Genomic DNA, 11,949 nt, shown 5'->3' on the forward strand with positions numbered 1-11,949 from the left:
ACCGGGACCCTCCCGGTGGTCCTGGTACATTACCGATAAACCCGAAACTTTTTCGACGACCAAAACAGGACTTCCCATATATAAATCTTTACCTCCGGACCATTCCGGAACTCCTCGTGACGTCTGGGATCTCATCCGGGACTCCGAACAACATTCGGTAACCGCATACGTACTTTCCCTATAACCCTAGCGTCATCGAACCTTAAGTGTGTAGACCCTACGGGTTCGGGTAACATGCAGACATGACCGAGATAACTCTCCGGTCAATAACCAACAGCGAGATCTGGATACCCATGTTGGCTCCCACATGTTCCATGATGATCTCATCAGATGAACCACGATGTCGAGGATTCAATCAATCCCGTATGCAATTCCCTTTGTCTAGCGATACGATACTTGCCCGAGATTCGATCGTCGGTATCCCGATACCTTGTTCAATCTCGTTACCGGCAAGTCTCTTTACTCGTTCCGTAACACATCATCTCGTGATCAACTCCTTGATCACATTGTGCACATTATGATGATGTCCTACCGAGTGGGCCCAGAGATACCTCTCCGTTTACACGGAGTGAAAAATCCCAGTCTCGATTCGTGCCAACCCAACAAACACTTTCGGAGATACCTGTAGTGTACCTTTATAGCCACCCGGTTACGTTGTGACGTTTGGCACACCCAAAGCACTCCTACGGTATCCGGGAGTTGCACAATCTCATGGTCTAAGGAAATGATACTTGACATTAGAAAAGCTTTAGCATACGAACTACACAATCTTGTGCTAGGCTTAGGATTGGGGCTTGTCCATCACATCATTCTCCTAATGATGTGATCCCGTTATCAACCACATCCAATGTCCATGGTCAGGAAACCGTAACCATCTATTGATCAACGAGCTAGTCAACTAGAGGCTTACTAGGGACATGGTGTTGTCTATGTATCCACACATGTATCTGAGTTTCCTATCAATACAATTCTAGCATGGATAATAAACGATTATCATGAACAAGGAAATATAATAATAACCAATTTATTATTGCCTCTAGGGCATATTTCAAACAGTCTCCCACTTGCACTAGAGTCAATAATCCAGTTCACATCGATATGTGATTAACACTCAAGGTCACATCCCCATGTGACTAACACCCAAGAGTTCTGGGTTTGATCATGTTATGCTTGTGAGAGAGGTTTCAGTCAACGGGTCTGCAGCATTCAGATCTGTATGTACTTTGCAAATTCCTATGTCATCTTGTAGATGCAACTACTATGCTACATTTGGAGCCATTTCAAATAACTGTTCTACTTGGAGCTATTCTAAATTGTTGCTCCATTATACGTATCCGGTATCTCTACTCAGAGCTATCCGGATAGGTGTTGAGCTTGCATCGATGTAACTCTTTACGTCGAACTCTTTATCACCTCCATAACCGAGAAACATATCCTTATTCCTCTAAGGATAATTTAGACCGCTATCTGGTGATCTACTCCTAGATCACCTTTGTACCCTCTTGCCAAATATGTGGCAAGGCACACATCAGGTGTGGTACTCAGCATGGCATACCGTATGGAGCCTATGACAAAAGCATAGGGGACGACCTTCGTCCTTCCTCTTTCTTCTGCCGTGGTCTAGCTTTAAGTCTTAACTTCATACCTTATAACTCAGGCAAGCACTCCTTCTTTGACTGATCCATCTTGAACACCTTCAAGATCATGTCAAGGTATGTGCTCATTTGAAAGTACCATTAAGCGTTCTGATCTATCCTTATAGATCTTGATGCTCAATGTTCTAGTAGCTTAATCCAGGCTTTCCATTGAAAAACACTTTCCAAAAGAACCCTATATGCTTTCTAGAAATTCTACATCGTTTCTGATCAACAATATGTCAACAACATATACTCATCAGAAATTCTATAGTGCTCCCACTCACTTCTTTGGAAATACAAGTTTCTCATAAACTTTGTATACACCCAAAAGCTTTGATCATCTCATCAAAGCATACATTCCAACTCCGAGATGCTTACTCCAGTCCTTAGAAGGATTGCTGGAGCTTTGCATACTTGTTAGCATCTTTCAGGATTGACAAAACCTTCCGGTTGTATCACATACAACCTTTCCTCAAGAAAATCGTCGAGGAAACAATGTTTTGACATCCTATCTGCAAGATTTCATAAATAATGCAGTAATCGCTAATATAATTCTAACAGACTCTTAGCATCGCTACGGGTGAGAAAGTCTCATCGTAGTCAACTCCTTGAACTTGTCCGAAAACATCTTAATGACAAGTCGAGCTTTCTTAATGGTGATACTTACCATCATTGTTCGTCTTCCTTTTAAAATCCATATGTACCTAACAGCCTTACAACCATCAAGTAGTTCTTCCAAAGTCTACACTTTGTTTTCATATATGGATCCTCTCTCGGATTATATGGCCTCGAGCCATTTTGGAATCCAGGCCCACCATCTCTTCTCCATAGCTCGTAGGTTCATTGTTGTCTAGCAACATGACTTCCAAGATAGGATTACGTACCACTCTGAAGTAGTACGCATCCTTGTCATCCCACGAGGTTTGGTAGTGACTTGATCTGAAGTTTCATGATCACTATCATAAGCTTCCAGTTCAATTGGTGTAGATGCCATAGGAACAACTCCATGTGCCCTGCCACACACTAGTTGAAGAGACGGTTCAATAACCTCATCAAGTCTCCACCATCCTCCCACTCAATTCTTTCGAGAGAAACTTTTCCTTGAGAAAGGACCTGATTCTAGAAACAATCCCTTATTGCTTTCGGATCTGAGACATGAGGTATACCCAACTGTTTTGGGTGTCCTATGAAGATGCATTTATCCGCTTTGGGTTTGAGCTTATCAGCTTGAAACTTTTTCACATAAGCGTCGCAGCCCCAAACCTTTTAACAAATGACAGCTTAGGTTTCTCTAAACCATAGTTCATACGGTGTCATCTCATCGGAATTACGTGGTGCCCTATTTAAAGTGAATGTGGTTGTCTCTAATGCCTAACCCATAAACTATCGTGGTAATTCGATAAGAGACATCATGGTATGCATCATATCCAATAGGGTGCAGTTATGATGTTCGGACACACCATCATACTATGGTTGTTCAGGCTGTGTTCGTTGTGAAACGATTTCCACAATGTCTTAATTCTGTGCCAAACTCGTAATTCATATATTCATCTTTATGATCATATCATAGGTATTTTATCCTCTTGTCACGACGATCTCTCACCTTCACCCTGAAATTACTTGAACCTTTCAATAATTCAGACTCGTGATTCTTCAAGTAAATATACTCAACATCTACTCAAATCATCTGTGAAGTAAGAACATAACGATATCCACTACACGCCTCAGCACTCATTGGACTGCACACATCAAAATGTATTACTTCCGGCAAGTTGCTTTCTAGTTCCATTTTACTGAAAACGAGGCTTTCAGTCATCTTGCCCATGTGGTATGATTTGCATGTCTCAAGTGATTCAAAATCAAGTGAGTCCAAACGGTCCATTTGCATGGAGTTTCTTCATGCATATACACCAATAGATATGGTTCGCATGTCTCAAACTTTTCAAAAATGAGTGAGCCCAAAGATCCATCAACATGGAGCTTCTTCATGCGTTTTATACTGATATGACTTACGTGGCAGTGCAACAAGTAGGTGGTACTATCATTACTATCTTATATCTTTTGGCATGAACATGTGTATCACTACGATCGAGATTCAATAAACCATTCATTTTAGGTGCAAGGCCATTGAAGGTATTATTCAAATAAACAGAGTAACCATTATTCTCCTCAAATGAATAACCGTATTGTGATAGACATAATCCAATCATGTCTATGCTCAACGCAAACACCAATCTCGATGGTAGAGGGAGCGTGCGATGCTTGATCACATCAAGCTTGGGAAAAACTTCCAACACATATCGCCAGCTCACCTTTAGCTAGTCTCCGTTTACTCCGCAGCCTTTTATTTTGAGTTTACTAACACTTATCAACCGAACCGGTATCTAATACCATGGTGCTACTAGGAGTACTAGTAAAGTACACATTAACACAATGTATATCCAATATACTTCTATCGACCTTGCCAGCCTTCTCATCTACCAAGTATCTAGGGTAATTCTGCTCCAGTGGTTGTTCCCCTTATTACAGAAGCACTTAGTCTCGGGTTTGGGTTCAACCTTGGGTTTCTTCACTAGAGCAGCAGCTGATTTGCCGTTTCATGAAGTATCCCTTCTTTCCCTTGCCCTTCTTGAAACTAGTGGTTTCACCAACCATCAACAATTGATGCTCCTTCTTGATTTCTACTTTTGTGGTGTCAAACATCGCAAATATCTCAAGGATCATCATATATGTCCTTGATATATTATAGTTCATCACTAAGCTCTAGCAGCTCGGTGGTAATGACTTCGGAGAAACATCACTATCTCATCTGGAAGATCAACTCCCACTCGATTCAAATGATTGTTGTACTCAGACAATCTGAGCACAAGCTCAACAATTGAGCTTTTCTCCCTTAGTTTGCAGGCTAAGAAAATCCTCAGACGTCTTATACCTCTTGACGTGGGCACGAGCCTGAAATCCCAATTTCAGCCCTCGAAACATCTCATATATTTCGCGACGTTTCAAAACGTCTTCGGTGCCTCAACTATAAACCGTTTAACTGAACTATCACGTAGTTATCAAAATGTGTATGTCAGATGTTCACAACATCCACAAACGACGTTCGAGGTTCAGCACACTGAGCGGTGCATTAAGGACACAAGCCTTCTATAAAGCAATGAGGACAATCCTTAGTTTACGGACCTAGTCCGCATAATTGCTACTATCAACTTTCAACTAAATTTTCGCCAGGAACATATCAAAACAGTAGAACTAAAGCGCGAGCTATGACATAATTTGCGAAGACCTTTTGACTATGTTCAGGATAATTAAGTTCATCTTATGAACTCCCACTCAGATAGACATCCCTCTAGTCATCTAAGTGATTACATGATCCGAGTCAACTAGGCCGTGTCCGATCATCACGTGAGACGGACTAGTCATCATCGGTGAACATCTTCATGTTGATCGTATCTACCATACGACTCATGCTCGACCTTTCAGACTCTTGTGTTCCGAGGCCATGTCTGTACATGCTAGGCTCGTCAAGTCAACCTAAGTGTTTGCATGTGTAAATCTGTCTTACACCCGTTGTATGTGAACGTTGGAATCTATCACACCCGATCATCACATGGTGCTTCGAAACAACGAACTGTCGCAACGGTGCACAGTTAGGGGAAACACTTTCTTGAAATTATTATGAGGGATCATCTTATTTACTACCGTCGTTCTAAGTAAACAAGATGCAAAAACATGATAAACATCACATGCAATCAAATAATAGTGACATGATATGGCCAATATCATATAGCTCCTTTGATCTCCATCTTGGGGCTCCATGATCATCTTGTCACCGGCATGACACCATGATCTCCATCATCATGATCTCCATCATCGTGCCTCCATGAAGTTTCTCGCCAACTATTACTTCTACTACTATGGTTAACACGTTTAGCAATAAAGTAAAGTAATTTACATGGCGTTTCTCAATGACACGCAGGTCATACAAAAAATGAAGACAACTCCTATGGCTCCTGCCGGTTGTCATACTCATCGACATGCAAGTCGTGATTCCTATTACAAGAACATGATCTCATACATCACATATATATCATTCATCACATCCTTTGGCCATATCACATCACAAAACACTTGCTGCGAAAACAAGTTAGACGTCCTCTAATTGTTGTTGCAAGATTTTACGTGGCTGCTATAGGTTTCTAGCAAGAACGTTTCTTACCTACGCCAAAACCACAACGTGAATTGCCAATTTCTATTTACCCTTCATAAGGACCATGTTCATCGAATCCGATCCGACTAAAGTGGGAGAGACAGACACCCGCCAGCCACCTTATGCAACTAGTGCATGTCAGTCGGTGGAACCGGTCTCACGTAAGCGTACGTGTAAGGTTGGTCCGGGCCGCTTCATCCCACGATGCCGCCGAATCAAGATAAGACTAGTAACGGCAAGATAATTGACAATATCGACGCCCACAACTACTTTGTGTTCTACTCGTGCATAGTAACTACGCATAGACCTAGCTCTGATACCACTGTTGGGGAACGTAGCAGAAATTCAAAATTTTCTACGCATCACCAAGATCAATCTATGGAGTAATCTAGCAACGAGGGGAAGGAGAGTGCATCTACATACCCTTGTAGATCGCTAAGAGGAAGCATTCAAGTGAACGGGGTTGATGGAGTCGTACTCGTCATGATCCAAATCACTGATGATCCTAGTGCCAAACGGATGGCACCTCCGTGTTCAACACACGTACAGCCTGGTGACGTCTCCTACGCCTTGATCCAGCAAGGGGAGAAGGAGAGGTTGGGGAAGACTCCATCCAGCAGCAGCACGACGGCGTGATGACGATGGAGGAGCGCGGTACTCCAGTAGGGCTTCGCTAAGCACTACGAGAGACGAGGAGGGAGAGGGGTAGGGCTGCGCCAACAGGAGATTGAATCGTGTCTATGGCAGCCCAAAACCTCAAGTATATATAGGGGAAGGGGAGGGGCTGCGCCCCCACCTAGGTTTCCACCCCTAGGGGTGGAGGCCAGCCCTAGATCCCATCTAGGGGGGCGGCCAAGGGGGGGGAGAGGGGGGCGCACCACTAGGTGGGCCTTAAGCCCATCTGAGCCTAGGGTTTGCCCCCTTCCACTCTCCCTTGCGCCTTGGGCCTTGGTGGGGGGGCGCACCAGCCCACCAGGGGCTGGTCCCCTCCCACACTTGGCCCATGCAGCCCTCCGGGGCTGGTGGCCCCACTTGGTGGACCACCGGGACCCTCCCGGTGGTCCCGGTACATTACCAATAAACCCGAAACTTTTCCGGCGACCAAAACAGGACTTCCCATATATAAATATTTACCTCTGGACCATTCCGGAACTCATCGTGACGTCCGGGATCTCATCCAAGACTCCGAACAACATTCGGTAACCACGTACATACTTTCCCTATAACCCTAGCGTCATCGAACCTTAAGTGTGTAGACCCTACGGGTTCAGGAAACATGTAGACATGACCGAGTTAACTCTCCGGTCAATAACCAACAGCGGGATCTGGATACCCATGTTGGCTCCCACATGTTCCATGACGATCTCATCGGATGAACCACGATGTCGAGGATTCAATCAATCCCGTATGCAATTCCCTTTGTCTAGCGGTACGATACTTGCCCGAGATTCGATCGTCGGTATCCCGATACCTTGTTCAATCTCGTTACCGGCAAGTCTCTTTACTCGTTCCATAACACATCATCCCGTGATCAACTCCTTGATCACATTGTGCACATTATGATGATGTCCTACCGAGTGGGCCCAGAGATACCTCTCCGTTTACACGGAGTGACAAATCCCAGTCTCGATTCGTGCCAACCCAACAGACACTTTCGGAGATACTGTAGTGTACCTTTATAGCCACCCAGTTACGTTGTGACATTTGGCACACCCAAAGCACTCCTACGGTATCCGGGAGTTGCACAATCTCATGGTCTAAGGAAATGATACTTCACATTAGAAAAGCTTTAGCATATGAACTACACAATCTTGTGCTAGGCTTAGGATTGGGTCTTGTCCATCACATCATTCTCCTAATGATGTGATCCCGTTATCAACGACATCCAATGTCCATGGTCAGGAAACCGTAACCATCTATTGATCAACGAGCTAGTCAACTAGAGGCTTACTAGGGACATGGTGTTGTCTATGTATCCACACATGTATCTGCGTTTCCTATCAATACAATTCTAGCATGGATAATAAACAATTATCATGAACAAGGAAATATAATAATAACCAATTTATTATTGCCTCTAGGGCATATTTCCAACAAAACCTTGTAAAATAAGAGAGAATAGGCATAAGTATTGTGACATAATGTGTAATAACAGCCCATAATGCAATAAATATCGATATAAAAGCATGATGCAAAATGGACGTATCGACTCCCCCAAGCTTAGACCTCGCTTGTCCTCAAGCGAAAAGCTGAAATCGAAAAATTTGTCCACATGTTTAGAGATAGAGGTTTTGATAAAAATGAAATATGGACATGAGGGCATCATGATCATTCTTAGAACAGCAACTTACACAATTCTTGTCATATAATTTCTTATGCTAGAGTAATAATTCAATCACAATTTCAAGTATGAATCGTAAACTTCATTGAAAATTAACAAACTATAATCTCAGTCATTGGAGCAATTGCAATTTATCATAACATAAGAAAGAGTCAATGTATAAGAGCTTTTCAGCAAGTCCACATACTCTACTATCATATAGTCTTTCACAATTGCTGACACTCACACAATACTTATGGGTATGGAGTTTTAATCGGACCCAGAGAAAGATAGGGGCTTATAGTTTTGCCTCCCAACGTTTTACCTCAAGGGTAATGTCAACAGTAATAGTTCATGAAAACTCACATCCAATTAGCCATATATACCGGGATCTTTCCAACATACCGTGCTTGCCAAAGGATAAAATGTAAAAAGGAAGGGTGAAGATCACCATGACTCTTATGCAAAGTAGGAGATAAAAGTAAAATATAGGCCCTTCGCAGAGGGAAGCAGAGGTTGTCATGCGCTTTTATGGTTGGATGCACAAAATCTTAATGCGAAAGAACGTCACTTTATATTGCCACTTGTGATATGGACCTTTATTATGCAGTCTGTCGCTTTTATTTCTTCCATATCACACGATCGTATAAAGCTTATTTTCTCCCACACTAATAAGTCATACATATTTAGAGAGCAATTTTTATTGCTTGCACCGATGACAACTTACTTGGAGGATCTTACTCAATCCATAGGTAGGTATAGTGGACTCTCATGGCTAAACTGGTTTAAGGGTATTTGTAAGCACAAGTAGTATCTCTACTTGCTGCGATGAATTTGGCTAGCATGAGGGGGAAAGTCAAGCTCAACATGTTGGAGTATCCAAGGTGATATAATTTATCTCAAATGTAAGAAAACATAACCCATTACATTGTCTTCCTTGTCCAACGTCAACTCTTTAGCATGTCATATTTTAATGAGTGCTCACAATCATAAAAGATGTCCAAGATAATATATCTATATGTAAAGACCTCTCTTTCTTTATTACTTCCTATTAATTGCAACGATGACCAAAACTACGTTTGTCAACCCTCAACAACTTTTATTCATTATACTTTTTCTATGTGAGCTCATTACTCTCCATAAGGCTCACATGGTCTCTCTGTTTCTTTTTATTTCTTTCTCTTTTCTTTTATTCACTTAGGATCATGGCAAAGTAATCAAGCCCTTGACTCAACACTAATCTTTATTATATATAGCTCACAGACTCGATTACAAAGAAGGACAATAAAGAAAAACTCACAACTAGATCATACTAACAACTTTTGTTCTACTAGATCAAGATATTACCAAAGGGATCGAACTAAGAAAAATGGTAAAGATAAAAGTGATGGTGATATGATACCGGGGCACTCCCCCAAGCTTGGCAGTTGCCAAGTGGAGTGCCCATACCAGATACTCAATTCTTCTTTGTTGGTGGAGACGGTGGTGACTTTGTTGATGGCATAGGCTTGTCGTCCTTCTTCCAAGGCATAGGTTCACCATCATAGAAGGATGACCGAGTCTCCAGGATCCTCAAATCTACAGCCAAACTCATCCTTTTGAATCTATATTCATACTCACAGTTTTTATTTTGCATGTCATAGATCTGGGCTTCGAGGTGCTCGTTTTTCTCATGAAGCTTAAAGATCGCCTCCCCGATGTCCTTGACATCCAGCTTGTGGTTGTTGGTGAAATCCGTGATCATGATGTGATTGGAATCGAGTCCACGCTCCACCATCTCCTGACACTTGAAAACTACTTGCTCCAATGCCTCAAGCCTTGCCTCCATGCTTCCGGTCTTCCTTGGTCCCTCAGCATCGCGGATGTGCAACAACCCTTCACGCATCTCAATGGTTTGAGGGTGTTGCAGCACTTCTGCGAGGTAGGGGTTGATGACCTTCTCAAAGAACTGGTCCTTGGGGGCGCTTGAAGATGACATGACGACCTGGATCTGTCAGAAAAACAACTCGAAATGAAAACATGAGATTTTTGTGTGATACGGGAGTCAAAACCTCCGGGAGATTATATAATGAATTTTTACCGACCAAAATACGTGTCGTGTACGAAAACGGAGTCTGGAGAGCACACGAGGTGCCCACGAGGTAGGGGGGCGCGCCCTCCACCCTCGTGTCCTTCCCGGACTTCTTCTTATTTTTCTATTTTTCTAAATATTCCAAAACGGAGAAATATTGCCTTAAAAATTGTTTTGGAGTCGGTTTACTTACCGTACCACATACCTATTCCTTTTCAGAGTCTGAAACGTTCCGGAAAGTGTCCCTTATGTATTCCTCCGGGGTTACGGTTTCAATAACATTGGTTTCAACATTTATGGGATTACCTGAGATATAATGTTTGATTCTTTGACCGTTCACCACCTTCGGATTTGTGCCTTCGAAGTTGTTGATTTTTATGGCACCGGAATGATAGACCTCCTCGATAACGTAAGGACCTTCCCATTTAGAGAGAAGTTTTCCTGAAAAAAAATCTTAAACGAGAGTTGTATAGCAATACATAATCACCTACGTTAAACTCATGCTTTTGTATTCTTTTTTCATGCCATCTTTTAACTTTTTCTTTAAACAACTTGGCATTTTCATAGGCTTGGGTTCTCCATTCATCAAGTAAGCTAATATCAAATAGGCTCTTCTCACCGGCAAGTTTAAAATCATAATTGAGTTCTTTAATAGCCCAATAAGCCTTGTGTTCTAGTTCGAGAGGTAAGTGACATGCTTTTCCATAAATCATTTTATATAGAGACATACCCATAGGATTTTTATATGCAGTTCTATAGGCCCATAATGCATCATCAAGTTTCTTGGACCATTTTTTCCTACATCTATTAACGGTCTTTTGCAAAATTAATTTGAGCTCTCTATTACTCAATTCTACTTGACCACTAGACTGAGGATGATAAGGAGATGTAATTCTATGGTTAACATCATATTTAGCAAGCATTTTACGTTAAGCACCATGAATAAAATGTGAACCACCATCAGTCATTAAATATCTAGGGACTCCAAATCTTGGAAAAATAACTTCTTTGAGCATTTTAATAGAAGTGTTATGATCAACACTACTAGTTGGAATAACTTCTACCCACTTAGTAACATAATCAACAGCAACTAAAATATGTGTATATCCATTAGAGGAAGGAAAGGGTCCCATATAGTCAAAGCCCCAAACATTGAATGGTTCAATAACGAGTGAATAATTCATAGGCATTTCTTGACGTCTACTAATATTACCAATTCTTTGACATTCATCACAAGATAAGACAAACTTACGGGCATCCTTGAAGAGAGTAGGCCAATAAAAACCAGATTGCAATACCTTATGTGCAGTTCTATCTCCAGCATGGTGTCCTCCATAAGCTTCGGAGTGACACTTGCGTAGGATCTATTCCTGTTCATGCTCAGGTGCACAACGTATAATAACACCATCTACTCCTTCTTTATAAAGATGTGGATCATCCCAAAAGTAATGCCTCAAATCATAGAAGAACTTTTTCTTTTGCTGGTATGTGAAACTAGGTGGTATAAACTTAGCAACAATATAATTAGCATAATCAGCATACCATGGAGCAGTATGAGAAGCATTTATGACATTTAATTGCTCATCAGGAAAGCTATCATCAATAGGAAGTGGGTCATCAAGCACATTTTCTAACCTAGACAAGTTGTCTGCAACGGGGTTCTCAGCTCCCTTTCTATCAACAATATGTAAGTCAAATTCTTGTAGCAAGA

This window comes from Triticum dicoccoides, chromosome 2A (genome assembly GCF_002162155.2).
Source record: "Triticum dicoccoides isolate Atlit2015 ecotype Zavitan chromosome 2A, WEW_v2.0, whole genome shotgun sequence".
Classification (NCBI taxonomy): domain Eukaryota; kingdom Viridiplantae; phylum Streptophyta; class Magnoliopsida; order Poales; family Poaceae; genus Triticum; species Triticum dicoccoides.